General features: G+C 34.9%; 1 protein-coding gene across 1 annotated transcript in view; it reads right to left on the bottom strand.

The window, feature by feature from the left end:
- Positions 1–6,722, bottom strand: part of LOC106468455 (CD151 antigen-like) — a 30,044-nt gene extending 23,322 nt beyond the window's left edge. Inside the window, exon 1 of the mRNA XM_013928881.2 lies at positions 6,439–6,722. The gene's annotated coding sequence lies outside the window, so the exon portion shown is untranslated. The remainder of the gene's footprint in view (positions 1–6,438) is intronic.
- Between the last annotated feature and the right edge of the window lie 4,779 nt (positions 6,723–11,501).

An 11,501-nucleotide genomic window follows, 5' to 3' on the forward strand; every position in this document is an offset into this window, starting at 1 on the left:
CTTCAGGGGGTGTTTGTTGTGGGACATTCGCAATTCATTATATATATTCGTATAATGTATTTTTTTCTGAATTGTTATTAAGATAACCGGGAGTGTTGATCTTATTACTTTTTGTGTTTATTCAGAAAGTCCTGTACAATCTTGATGGCTATGCCAGAACATGAACAATGATGAACAGTGTAAATACGTGCTCTTGGAGTATGGAAGTTTGTTTGTGTTTATCCAGAAAGTCCTGTACAATCTTAATGACTATGCCAGAACATGAACAATAATGAACAGTGTAAATACGTGCTCTTGGAGTATGGAAGTTTGTTTGTGTTTATCCAGAAAGTCCTGTACAATCTTAATGACTATGCCAGAACATGAACAATAATGAACAGTGTAAATACGTGCTCTTGGAGTATGGAAGTTTGTTTGTGTTTATTCAGAAAGTCCTGTACAATCTTAATGGCTATGCCAGAACATGAACAATAATGAAAAGTGTAAATACGTGCTCTTGGAGTATGGAAGTTTGTTTGTGTTTATTCAGAAAGTCCTGTACAATCTTAATGGCTATGCCAGAACATGAACAATGATGAACAGTGTAAATACGTGCTCTTGGAGTATGGAAGTTTGTTTGTGTTTATTCAGAAAGTCCTGTACAATCTTAATGGCTATGCCAGAACATAAACAATGATGAACAGTGTAATACGTGCTCTTGGAGTATGGAAGTTTGTTTGTGTTTATGCACAAGGCTACACAATGGTTTGTTTGTATTTAATTTCGCGCAAAGCTGAACGAGGGCTATCTGTGCTAGCAGACCTTAATTTAGCAGTGTAAGACTAGAGGGAAGGCAGCTAGCCATCACCACCTACCGCCAACTTTTTTACCAACGAATAGTGGAGTTGACCGTCACACTATATCGCCCTTTCACGGCTGAAAGGGCGGGCATATTTGGTGGGACGGGGATTCGAACCCGCGACCCTCAGATTGCGAGTCGAGCGCCCTAACCACCTGGCCATGCCGGGCTACACAATGGGCTATCTGTGCTGTACCTCTCTTTTTAGCGTTTTAACTCAACAAGCTTACTAATGTGCCACAGGGGGGGGGGGGGACCATGGAAGTCGGGAAGGGACTTACTTCTAATGTGAGGTACTGCAGTGGTTGTATTGAAAAACGAGAGGTTTAGAGGTTAACTATTGATAGAATCGTGAAATTTTCAATTTAGATATAATCTGGGGATTTACTTGTATAAATGTTTGATTTTAAGAGTTAAAAGATTATTGTAATTTGGTGTGGCTTCATTCAGAATATTGTATGCATTTTTGGTCCCGTACATGCCTTAAACATATCAACATGCCGAAAAGAATGCACAGACAAACTACTAAAAGTTCCTCGGTGAGTCAGCAGTACGGTTACGGGCTTACAACGCTAAAATCCGGGGTTAGATTCTCCGAGGTGGACAAAGCGCATATAGCCCATTGTGCGGGTTTTCGTTAGAACAAACTATCAGCTACTAAGCATGATATATAATTTTTAAAACGTGAGCTACAAAGACAAACTGAGAGATTTCCTTTAGTTCTATCTGTAGTGTAAAAAAACTCAAAATGTAAGAAATTTTGAAGAGTTTATTTCAGTGGTAAAAAATGAACAATATTGAAATCGAACTTGTATGTTGGAGAACAAAGTTTAGGCTTTAAAAATTCTGATCTAGAATTATTATTCAGCAAAACTGATATATCTGTTCCAATTGTAAACTTGTGGAAATGTTTATTTGTTAACTTGGTGTGTACAGTTTTTTGTGTTTTTTTAATTATTTAAATTGTCTATCTCATAGATACACGTGTATGATATTTTGGTTTTGGTATTATTGCTTTGATGGATGGAAGGGTTACATCAATGGGTCAAATGATCTTTTGTCACATTTATAGTCCCCAGTGGGACAGCAGTAAGTTTGTGAACTTACTACACTAAAATCTGGGGTTTGATTCCCCACAGTGGACACAGCAGATAACCCAATGTGGCTTTGTTCATACTCCATAACTTATTTAAGTATTTGAGACTTATAAGGCACCTGTTCAGTGAAAGTGTGGTTTTCTTGGGGCATCCCTTCCCACATAAAACTATTTAGCATTCAATTAATCGATTCACGCCACAAATTATCAGTAGTATATTTGTTGATCCTTTTCTGTTTAACTCGCAAATTATTCTACGAGCCGGGCGAAGGGAAGCTCTGTAAATTCCAAGCACTCTGTGTCTTCATACCCAAATACCTACCATTATGAAATAGGCCTCAGAGGATCAAACTCGACTCGCTGTGATGTTAGACCAGTATTAAAGCGATCAGCTCATCAGTTACTATTAAATAGAAATTTTTCGTTAATTTATCACTAAGCACGGTAGTGCTTAGCATGTAGGGATGGGCCGAGAAAACAAAATGGCTACAGCATTCAATCTATTACTATATGATGCTTACAAATAACTGCTAAAGTTATAGCCTTATTTGAGCACCTAACTGCCATTATCGAATGTTTCACAGCTTGTATAACAATAATATTATTCTGTTCTTCTACCACACGTATTTTTGTGAGGAAATAATAAAAGAAAAACGACTACTTAGCAGTGAATTCAGTTTATAAGCATATATTATTTCCATGTTTCATAAAAAACAGTTTCATTTCTGGTCGCTAAATGACAGCACAAATTGTTCTTATATAACGACTGTGATTGTTCATTGCACGAACATGATATGTGCCAAAACAATTTCAGAAAAAAGAAAGAAAGAATAACCCAAATTAATATTCAAGGTATCAAAGATATCAAGTATTTATGCAATTGACAGATCTGTGTATATATTATTAATGTCTGAGTTTAAAAACACCAGTTTCTTAATTATCAAAACAATACATTATATAGTGATCTACTTTTCTTCAAATATTTATGTGGGGTACCATACTTCCTGGACTGAGATATGTATGATGTCCTCACTATTAATCGATATAAACATATGGTGGAATTGATTGTATGTACATGCAGCGAGTTGGGGTGAAGTTGGAAGGCGTGGGTTCTGTAAATACCTCCTTAACGTCAGTCAAATGCTCCGGGTACTTGTACCATTCTGGAAGAACTATTCCAGCTTTACTGGCCCCCAATGTAACAAAAAATTAGAGAAACTGATATGATATTAACAACATATATTACCATTGAATTATAGAAATAAAACAAATGTTCACTTATTAACTTACTTCAACGAAAGTTATGTTTTTTTTAAAGAGGGAAACAAGTAGTGAAATGTTTTGTAAAAATTAAGTATGATGTAGGAATGGCAATGCCAAAAAGTACAGAAACAAGATAAGGATGAAAAAAACCATATAAAGAAGCCAGTAAATACTGAGTCAAGCTTATGGTTATTAGCTACTGTAAGACTGTATAGCACTATACAGTTTAAATGTTTTTATTCAAACTTGAATTCATGCAACTTACAAGAATCCAACATTTAACTATAGATAAAAGTTATTCTTGGAAAGATTTGGCTACTTATGTAGTGATTTTTGTATGGTTTTATGTATTCATTCCTATCTTGTTTCTGTACTTTTTGGCATTACCATCTCTGTAGCATACTTAAGTTTTGCAAAAAATGTTTTTATTACTTCTAACGTACTTTTCATCAGAAGCTTTTAATAGTTATACTTTAGGAATAAGTGATTCACATGAGGTCTTTTCTTTGTCTTTTAGCCTAGAAAGTTGAACACGTTTTGTTCACTAAAATAAAATATTCCAATTACACACGTTCAACCAGCTATGAAGTACACAGATCTAGCTTGGATCTTTCCTACACGGTATTCCTAAACACTTTCATAGAATGTGTCACTGGAGAACTATTCTTTATTCTAACAATCTTGCGTTATTCTGTAACATCGGTTTATAGAAGCTTAGAAATTCTTGGAGGCCATAACCTTCCTATTTATGTGATGACGAAGTGGCATTAGTAATAAATGCAATTTGGAAGAGTTGACCCTGTTCGTAAGAATAAAGTGATTTGTTCTACCAGAGCTCTCTTCTATGTCAAGTGATGGCCCGCTTTTTTATGCACTCATCCAGCCTTAAGTTTTATTATTTTCATACAAATAAAATGTCTATTACTCATAGTATTTTACGTTGTGTCCAGTCTCTTTTCTTTTGGTCAGAAGTTCAGTTTAACTATCTGCATTCTATTTTATTTTGATTTACTTGGGGGGGGGGGGGGTATAAGGGAAAAAGTCGACTGAAGAAATTCCAAAAGTGGTTTGACTGAAACGTCATGCTAAAAAAAAAAAAAGACAGCAGAAAAATAATAAAGACAGAAGGAATAATCTCAAACTACGGAATTATTTTAACTTTTTGTTTACTAGTTATTCGAATATCGAATTTATTAGTACTGTTGTAACGTCTTTCTTCCGTTGGTGGGTTCTTTTAGAATATCTGGTGCAAATAATTCAAAACTCAGTCCACATAACGATAACAATTTCGATTATTTCTTCCTTAACAATCCTACAACCTGCCTTCACTTGCATACAGTTGTAACTTGTAAGCTGAAGTAACTTTACAAATGACCTTCAAAGGGAAATATCTCGATTTATTAAAAAAAATAACCTTACTTATACAACTTTACAGCTAATCAATCAAGTAACTGAAAACAAAACATTGACAAAAACAGTCCCAGACTGAAAATCTCTATCTATGATTCACTCTGGAAGCTTACTTAACTTATTAACTAGCTTACTCGTATTTGTATCTACTCTATGTTCAAGATATTTCTCAAAGTCACTAAATTTTCGAGACAACTTTGTATATTCTAGGCCCACTTTTACAAACTTACATGATCTTAACGTCATGCGCCCTCTAGCAAGCATCTAAATCACACAATATAAAAAATATAACTTATTTAAAGTATTTTCGTAATTTCACTGCGTCAATATAATGTTTATTTTATCGGTCTTTAATCTACTGGAACATCACAGCTTTTATTTATTTATTTCCTTACTATAATGCCCTCCAGTAGCACAGCGGTATGTCTGCGGACTTACAACGCTGGAATCAGGGTTTCGATACCCGTTGTGGGTAGAGCACAGATAGCCCATTGTGTAGCTTTGTGCTCAATTACAAACAAACAAACCTTACTATAATAATTATTTTCATGCTGTATGAATGAAAATAATATTATAAAACCACGTATTTTGGCGCACAGTTATAAATATACTCTGCCAGGGGGCATGGCATCCCACAACAATATCTGATAAAATTTCCACTGGTTTATTAGGGTACATTTAATTAAGGCAAAGGTAGAGTTAGACTAAAAAGTATGGAGATCATGACAGTATGATGATTCAATGCATTGTAAACATCATAAGTTTTTGTATGTATGGTGTTTGAGATATTTTTTACTCACCACAAATATCTATATAGGACTTCAACAAAATGTAGCATTGATGCTACTAATGTATGAGTATGATTTATTCAGCCGACAAGCTGATTAAAAACACTAAAAAGTAATGTGAGGCCCAATCTATCATTCGATTTATCATACTAATATAGAATCATTGCGGTGAGTAAAAGACATCTTAAAAGACCAAATGTATAACATACACTACCACTATATGAAGCCTAATTTTATTCTTTCGTTTCCCCTTCTCCAGGTTTACTGACGAAGAGTCAAATTCTCCGAAACCTGTATAAATCAGTGACAAATATCAAACTGAATGATAAATTGACTTTCAATTTTTGTTCGTTTATTTGTTTGTAAGTTTTTGTTTTATGACTTTGCATACATATTGTTAAACGGTATGTTAATTTAGTTACATTGTTTACTAGGTTAATTTCTAGTTCTCATCTATGTAGGAGGTAGCTTGCTTTGATTAGATGTTAATTACACAAACGTTTATACGTAATCGATCAATGTGGTTGATATATTATACATATTAGTCTTTGCTTTCACACACAAGTGCTCAGTTACTAATGTAGTTTCCCCTGTTGCTGCTTGACCTGCTCCACGAACAAGACTGCATTGACTATCTTGTTTTTCGCCAGTTCTTTTGAATGATAATAAAGTTAATTCAAATAAAATACTGTTGTTAATAATATAATAAAAGTCCAATGTTAAAAATAACAAAGAAATATATATCCTACAGTCTGACTTATAAATCACTTAAATAAAACTGATAATAATTAAAATTCACTTAATTTAGTTCACATAAGTCGTTGTTCAAGAAAATTGATAATACATATACATATATTGTAAATTTATTTTACGCTTGACAAACGTAAAATAACTGATTTAGAATTTAAATAGAAAAACATTCCAAGCAAATATATAATACAAGGTACTAAATATCGTCAGAATAACGACACAGTGAAAAACAACTGCAACGAAATTTCCTATAGATAGTATACACGTATTCCATTGAAGGATTTGGTACTTACCAAATTATTTTTAGCAAACCAGCCTGGCGTCGCCGTTGAAACTCGATGAGATGGAACTTTGGCCTTTGGCAACTAGGTTTGATCAGCCGATAGCGTAACAATAACAAGTTAATTTCTGTTGGAAGTCAAATAATACTTAGGCCTAATTATCTTATCAGTGACACGACATAAAAATATAATTTTTGTTTAAAAAATATAAGAAAGAAAGTGTTTAAGTAAAATACAAAAGATGAAGCATATAACAAAATATCTTAATATAGCATGTTTTACTACCACCTTGCACGTTCAATCACCCTACCTAAATAAGCACATATATGTATTTACCTTTAGGTGGCGCTTTTGCAAATATTATAATAAATATTTACGCTGGTCGGCAAATGACTAATATAGCGATTGTTTATTGTTGTTGTTTTTTTTGGGGGGGGGGCAAAAAACACTCATTAAATTCTGATTAGATGAGTTATTATAAACACGTTGATTTGGGACAGTAAAACAATCATGTGACACATATAACTATCGTTAATTAGGGATGTAAGATTTTCTAATGATCTTTCTAAAGAATAAGCTATAACTGATTGTCAAATCCATAAAAGATTGTTTCCTTGAAAGTTAAAGAAATTATGTAAAGCCCAGAAAAGAAAATTAAACGCAATTCAGGAACAAATATCAAACAGTTTTAACAAATAACGCAAAGATGCTGTCGATCATAAAATGTTCCAGGTTTGGTTTTGAAAAACAAAATGTATATAGTTTTATGAATATTATTATTATTAAGTTGATTGATTATGTCGTTGTATGAAATATAAATTATGCCTTTTTTTTCATTTCACACACACACAAAACACTAATTTAAAAGTAGAAAAGTTACCAAAATCTTAATAAATCCTGAGTAGGAGACGAAAAAATCGTGTATTTATCGTATTTTTGTTTGTTTTTTGTTAAGCGCAAAACTACACGTTGGGTCATCTATTCTCTAGTTACTGTGGGTATAGAAACCCGATTTTTAGCGTTCTAAGCCTTCAAACTTGCCGCTTAGGCTCGAATTAGCAAAAAAAAAAAAAACAAACAACAACCAATGACAAAATACTGCATACGATAAAAATCTTTATTATCTTTTACTGTGATCATTATTCAAGCTTAGAAATAGACCATTTTCGATGAGCTTCTTCAAACTTGTACAAATAATTCTAATTTTTGTTGTTGTTGTTTATTTATAGCTGTTTACTAATAAGATTTTCACTCCAATGAATCCAACAAAAATACCACTAGTCTTTCAGTTTGGTTTGAATTTCGCTCAAAGCTACACGAAGGCTATCTGCGTTAGCCGTCTCTAATTTAGCAGTGTAAGACAGAGAGTCATCACCACCCACCGCGAACTCTTGGGCTATTCTTTTACCAACGAATAGTGGGATTAACTGTTACATTATAACGCCCCCACGGCTAAAAGGGTGTGACTGAAATTCGAACCCGCGAGCCTCAAACTAGGAGTCGAGCTCCCTTACCACCTGGCCATGCCGGCCTTAGTCTTTCAGCCTTGTTAAAGAAAGTTACATAAAACATAGGATAGTCAGTTGCTAGCAGTTTAATCGGTATAGTACAATTTTTACTCTAGGAAATAGAAATACTACCGATTATCCATTATCATCTGTTGAATATGTTTTCTTTGGACTTGGTCTCGATGATACAATTTCTGTTGCATTATTCATTGTCCTGTCTTTGTTATAGAACAAACATTCAATCTCAAAATAATAATTGAATATTTTATCGCGAAAAATATAAATTATTGTTTCGTTTTGAAGTAGATGTTTGGAAAAAAGTATTGTTTTATCTTTCAGTTCCTGAAGAGCGTTACTACATGCTTGAGTCGGCGCCAAGCCTTGTGCGGTATGCAAAGCATATCTTGTGTTTCCTGTCTTCTTTAGTTTAGTAAGAAGACCGTTTCACATTCACCTATAATTTTTCGCACATACACCTTTCCAGCTGTATCTATGTAGTTTTAACAAGAAAACATTATGAATTCTTTCGCACATACACCTTTCCAGCTGTATCTGTGTTGTTTTAACAAGAAAACATTATGAATTCTTTCGCTTTAGCTGCCTATTATTCTGAGTCATTTACTATGGTGTAACTTGCGGTTTCTCCTGGAAGAGGTGATACTTAGAGGCTGTATATCCTCCTATATTTCTTCTATCGATATGACCATGATGATGTGGGTAACATTTGTGCCCTGAGAGGGGTGGGAATATAGAATATTGTATATAATGCTATTTTTTCTTAGTCTATAATAAATAAAGTAACCAGTAAAATATACAAGTAAGTCTTAACCTGGAACAAAACCCAGAGCCCGATCTCACATTAAATGCTATCTTCCAGTGCATTCATTTGCCATTGACAGTTATTGTCAATGAAGATAACTTTTCTTTTTGCTTTTACATTGTATTTGATCTCTTTCTCCAAAATCTTCAGAGAGTTATTCACGATGTGTTTCCCTTCTTTTCTTTTTATTTTATTTTAGTTATAAGTTTGATGCAAAGGAAGAGACTGAACACAAGTTAAACACAGTGAAGCAATCTATATTAACAACAAACAATCCAATCAAAACTTAAAAGACAAGTGTATAGTTTGGTGCCCTTACTGTATTTGTCTCTGTGATATCTTAGCATCTTTATATCTATCTTATCCCAGACTAAGAAAACATTATATAGAAAAAAAAACAATGTCATTTTTTTCTCTGGCCACAGTAGATACCCACGTGACTAACGATTGCTCTCACCACAAAACAAGGGATGATGTATCGCATGAGCACCACATGGCTTGCCAGTGAAAAATATCATTGTCAGTTTCTATTTCTATACAGTATGCACTATGTTACAGCAATCCTCAGTGACGTAGTGAGGACGCACACATTGACAGCGCAATGACAAACTCAAAGGGCGCGAGTACATTGTAATCCTTTTCAGTTTTCGTTATAAATTTTTGTTATTAATTCATAAGCGAATTCACTCATGAAAAAATCTTTGTTTATAAATTTGTATCATTTATTGATGTTCCTTATTAATTCATAAGCGAATTCACTCATGAAAAAATCTTTGATATACGACAACAAGAGCTTAAGTTAGGTATGAACTGGTAGGTTAATCAAAACAAAAAGCACGAGTCAGTCTCAGGCAAAGTTGATTGGACCCTTGTAATTAATTAAAGCAATGTAAACCAAGTCCAAATTTTGTTATTAAAACAACAGTAATCATCTATTCTGAATATAATTGAAGTCTCTCAATATCTTATGCTTCCCATCAACACTCTGACACATATCATCATGGATGCACTTCTCAAACCCGATGAGGATCAAGTTCGCCAGTCTTTCATGAGACATCGACTGACATAGGTCTGTAAGCACATTTGTCAGAGCAGAAAAAAACTCTTTCACAAGTTGCAGTTGAGGATCCAATTGTTAATGCTGCCTCATACAGTTCTGTAATGGCTGGAAAGCCCTTCGATTTCAAATGAAAAAGCTGTTGCAAGACAGACACCAGGTTATGTTTGTCGTTTTTCCTCCAGTTGTCACTGATGTATTTTTTGGCAACATCAATTTGAGCCAAAACAAAGCTGTCCATTTCAAAGCCGATCAAGTCTGCGAGAAATCCCATTCGGTCTTTGTCAAAGAAATGTTCTGATTCGGGATCTAGTGACTCCATAGCACGAATACGATGCGAATTTTTCTCCGAGAAACGTTCATCAAGCTCAGCCAGGATACTGTCAATTAGACAGAACCTTGATAGTTTGAGGTTATCATTTTCTGACAAATTGGTGTTATCTCTGTGCAGATGGTCAACAATGTATTCTTTGAAACCAGAGTTTTCACGACGTCTTCTCTTTTCTGCAAGCTGATGGTCTTGTACAGTTACACTGTTATCATCACCTGCAGTATTTTGCAGAATCAGCTTAACATCATCCAGCAAAGTGGTAAATGTTTCATTGGTTCTCAACAAAGCAATGGATGCTCCCGAAGATGATATCAGCATCAAGGTTTGCATCAGATTGATACTGCGCGATTGTAGATGAATATTGACAGGTGCTAGTATACTCAATGCTTTGTGGACAGCTACAGCATGAACAGAAAGGGTTTCTTTTTGATCAGCTTCAACAATCCGATTGCCTCCACCACTTATTCAGGTAAGAATGTGTTATTCTCATTTGTGGCAATGTCCGACAGAATCGTCAATATAGCTTTATATGATCCAGTAATGACTTTCACGGTAGCTAGGTAGCCAGTCCACCGCTTGCCCAGTGTAGTGAACAGACACAGTTGGCTTACTTATGAAGTTGTACAGGATGTTGCAAGTGACAAAAAAGGCGTCCACGACAACATCGGCAGCCGAAATCGCATGTACAACTACAAGGTGTAGCTGGTGGTTAGGTAGTGCACGTAGGGGACAGATCGGCCCAGTCTTTCCTGGAGAAATTTTTGAACACCCCCAGATCGTCCCAACATCACACTAGCTCCAGCATAGCATTGGCTAAGAACGTTTTTCAAACTGAAGCTATGATCTTGAAGTATTGCTATAATGGACTCAGTCAAGGAATGTGCATCAAAACTGGAAACTTGAATAACTGCCAGTAGATGTTCAACAATATATCCGTCTTGTAAGCACCTCACACATAAGCATAGATTTTCACGGTTGCACTTATCACGAGTTTCATCCACCTTCATTGTGTACTTCTTATCACCAACTTCATTTCTGATTCTTTGCTGGATATTTTTCGCGAGTAGACCGAGAATTTGATTATGGATTTCAGATGACATATACTTTGCATTGCGTGGAATTGAGCTTTCAATTTCTTCCAATTTCTTATATCTGCTGATGGCAAAGTTGAACAGGGTCTGAAAAACTCCGTCCTCCATACCAAGTTCACTGATATAGGCGCTTAAGGCGCTTTTCTTCCCAGCTAGAATCTGTATGATCTCGATAATTGCCCACAGACAGTAGCGATGAAACTCTAGCTGAGCATCACTGAGAAGGGTGCTGACTTCCATCTTTTTTGTAATGCGTATCTGACGTTAC

Source organism: Limulus polyphemus, unplaced genomic scaffold (assembly GCF_000517525.1).
Source record: "Limulus polyphemus unplaced genomic scaffold, Limulus_polyphemus-2.1.2 Scaffold3012, whole genome shotgun sequence".
In the NCBI taxonomy this organism is placed as follows: Eukaryota; Metazoa; Arthropoda; class Merostomata; order Xiphosura; family Limulidae; genus Limulus; species Limulus polyphemus.